We start from the raw sequence: 3,602 nt of genomic DNA, 5'->3' as shown, positions 1-3,602 counted from the left end.
GAACTTTCTTCTTCACCAGCCCCATCATTCCCAATATGAATGGTACCACGGGAGCTGAGCAGTGTGGTAGCCTTGATTCCAATGTGTGCTTCTGAAATGGCACTCGAAAGTAAGCAAACTACCCTACATTCTCAAACCCCTCCTTTATGTGTTCTGAATCCTATCGTCATGCCTCCTTCATTATTCAATTGTCAACCTCTGCTGGTTTCTACACACACACACACACACACACACACACACACACACACACACCAAGTCTCTCTCATCTAAAAATTTTTTCAAGCTTGTATTTTCCTTCAGTACCATCTTAATTTGTTTGATCTCAGCCAAGCTTCTTGAAAAGTGGTCTAATTCATTGTCCATTTCCTCACCTCTCAGTTACTCCTCAGACCAGTTACTAGGTTCCTGCCACTCCACTAACTACATGGACAATAGTCAGGACAAAATCCATAGGGACACTTCCAGATATTTCTTTTATTAGAACGCTTTTCTACACTATCTGTGCTAACCACTTCTGCCTTTTGAAAACTTACCTTGGCTCTCATGATTCTCCCCTACCATGGCTCACCTCTTACCTCTCTGACTGACTGCTTTTTTTCAGTTCTCATTGGCTTTTATGTGTATTATAAAAGTTGGCAGATTTGGAAGTCCTGTCCTTAGCCCTCATCACTTCTTTCTGTATGCCTTCTCCCTAGATAGCTTCATACTGAGGATTCCCCAAACTCTCAGTCCAATCAAGTCTTTTGGCTGAACTCTAGACCATCTATTGGATCTCTCCTTCTCCTCAAATTTTGCATGCCCCAAAACAAGCTCAGTATCTTCCTGAATCCTCTTCTATCAAACTATGAAACTAGAGCCCAGTGATTTTCATCTTTTATTAGTTACATCATTATTTTGTCACAACAGAAACCTGGGTGTAGTTGTCTAGAGTGTAGTTATCTAGATGAACATCATCAAGTTCTATCAATTCTACTTCCTAAATAGCTCTCCAGTATGGCTCCTTCTGTCCATTGCTACTGCCTTCTTTCAGGTCTTTATCTCTCACCATGTCTAGTGATGCTACTGCCTCCTAACTTGTCTCCCTGTCTGGAGTCTTGCTCCTCCATGATTGCTTCATGTAGTGGCCAGAGTGATGAAAAGCCTTTAGAATAAAACCTGGGACATAGTAGGTACAGTAAAGTTTTGTTGAATGAATGGATGTCCAAATGCTCTCTGGGGTGCCATACAAAGCTTTGTCTATTTTCTAGCCTCCTTTCCTCTCTTGCTGTTTAGGTTCTAGCTAGTGAGTGCAAGAGCAGATCTCACAACAGGTCTTCTGATTCCAAGTTTGAATGCTCTTTCAATCACCTATAGCCCAGCTGCATTCCTTTCAGCCTCATTTCATGGAAATCTTAAAAAACCTTCTGCTTAGGAACATTTGAATGCAGTCCCAACTGGAGGCAAGAGTACTGACAATATGACCTCCCTTTGTCACTTCCCATGAGGGAATGCTATGATGTTACACCCACAAGGGAAGGAAGGGGATAGATTCTATAGAGGTCTAAAGCATGGAAGAATTCAGATCATGATTTTTGCATGTATTAATTCATTCATTTACTCTATGCCAGGCTCCACATCAGGCCTTGAGGGTATGACGGTGGGCTCCGACGCCTTCAGGAGTATTGATGGACAATGATGGGAGCTTTTGACATATCAGGAAGTAGAAGGGAGTGAGCCTGTGGAGCATGACCTTGGTGGTAGTGGGGAGAGAGCATCTCCCATGCCCAAGAAGAATGGCCAAAGAACTGCCCCAGGATGTGTCCTGGCCCACTGCACCACCAGGGCAATGGGACATCATAAGATGGTGAGCAAAGAGGAATTCCTGAGTCTGGAGCAAAATATTATTACTTGAGCTCCTCACTCCTTGCTCTAACCATCCCTTAGAGCAACAATTATCCCCCATATCTCTGGATACGTAGGATGTGGCCAACTCAACCTTCCTAGCAGTACCCAAGATGGGTGGCAGCATAAACTTCTTTGGGAAGATGTTATTGTGTGGAATGGAACATGTACACCAAGGGACAAGTTACCTAGGATTCTCCTCAGTCTCAGTTTCCCCCCATAAGCCTCTAGCTCTTCACTGGTGACTCACTGAGGTGCCCCCAAACGAGGGTCTTTTATCGAAAATCTTAGAACTTTCTTGACACTATTTGAAAAAATATATACCAGATAATTGCTGCCAGCATTGTTGGTGGAGAAAGATTGGCCCCTCACACAGCTGACCTGTGAGCACTAAGGCAAGCAGCAGGGATCAAGGCTGCAAAACTCAGCCAGCGGAAGAATGTCTGTACTGTGACCCTGTGCCTTCTCCCCCGGGGTCTGAGCCAGACTCCTAGGCTGGCCTTCTCTGTGCCCCTCTCCCTCCTCCCTCCCCCCTTTCTGGGCAGGGCTGTACCAGACCAAGAAGACACTGCCCCAGGGGCTCATAAGCTGAGCGAGACAGTCCAATTATCTTCACTTTATGGGGCTCAACTGGAGTGAGTTCAGAAAAGAGCAACCTGAACAATTAAGGGACTGGAGGGCTCACTCAGCTTCTGGGGCAAGATAAAAGGCAGGAGGTCTGAGGCAGCAATAGTGGTTTCAGGGGGAGTGGTGACTAAGGGGAAGGGCCCACAAGAATGTCTGCCAGCAAGTGAGTGTTGAAGCAAGTGAACACCTGGGAAGGAGGGGGCGAAATGAGTGGGCGCAAGGCAAGGGGGGTGAGCCCCCAGGAAGGACAGGCAAGAGGCTCAGAGCTCAGATCCAGCTTTGGGGAGTCAAGCTATGTTGAGCAAGTAATAAATTCTGGCTTTCCTAGCCCAGGCCCTGGCTTGAGGGAATCCCAGGAAGTCCCAGAGAACAGAGCAGCCAGGAGGGTGGTGCCTCTGACAGAAAGAAGGCCTAGACCTGAAGACTGTTGAAAGCTCAGGCCCTATAAGAGGGTCATATAATGGAGAAAATAATGGCTTGCTGGGCTGGTTGAGCTCCAAAGTGTCCTGGGATATCTGTTCCAGCCCTGTTAAGATCCCCCAGGGATGGATGCTCCTAACCCAACTCAATTCTTCATTTAGAATTTGTATCAATACTTAAGAGGTAGAGTGGGCATGGCCTAGTACTGGTTGGCAATGGGCCCTGCTTCTGGACCAGCCTCTACTTCCATTAGGCTGTGTGACCTTGGACAAGTCCTGTTCTTTCTCTGGGTCTGTTTCCTCCTCTGTCAAATAAGGAGAACCTTCTGAAACTGTTGAACCCTCTGCCTTTTGATAAAATCTTAAACAGAACCCTACTGTATAAAGCAGTTAAAAGCAATGGCTTTGTTAATAGAAATGTATTTATTAAGTTCAAATTTATGTCTTTTACTTTATTATAAAGTAAATCAATGAGAATTATGGGGCTCTTTTGATCAAATCAATGATTTGAAATGAATAGTCATAGCTCTTGGTTGCTGTCCGAAATCTGCCAACACCTCCAATGTTTGCAGAACCCCTAAAGTTCCTCTGTAAAGCCCAAGGGCCCCCACAGAACTCTGAGTGAAAGCTATCACCTCACTTATCTACCATATTCCTTCCAACTCAGACTTTTTC

The sequence above is a fragment of the Mirounga leonina genome, unplaced genomic scaffold, assembly GCF_011800145.1.
Source record: "Mirounga leonina isolate KUSES-001 unplaced genomic scaffold, KU_Mleo_1.0 Mir_204, whole genome shotgun sequence".
Taxonomy (NCBI): domain Eukaryota; kingdom Metazoa; phylum Chordata; class Mammalia; order Carnivora; family Phocidae; genus Mirounga; species Mirounga leonina.
Note: the sequence above shows the minus strand (reverse complement) of the source record.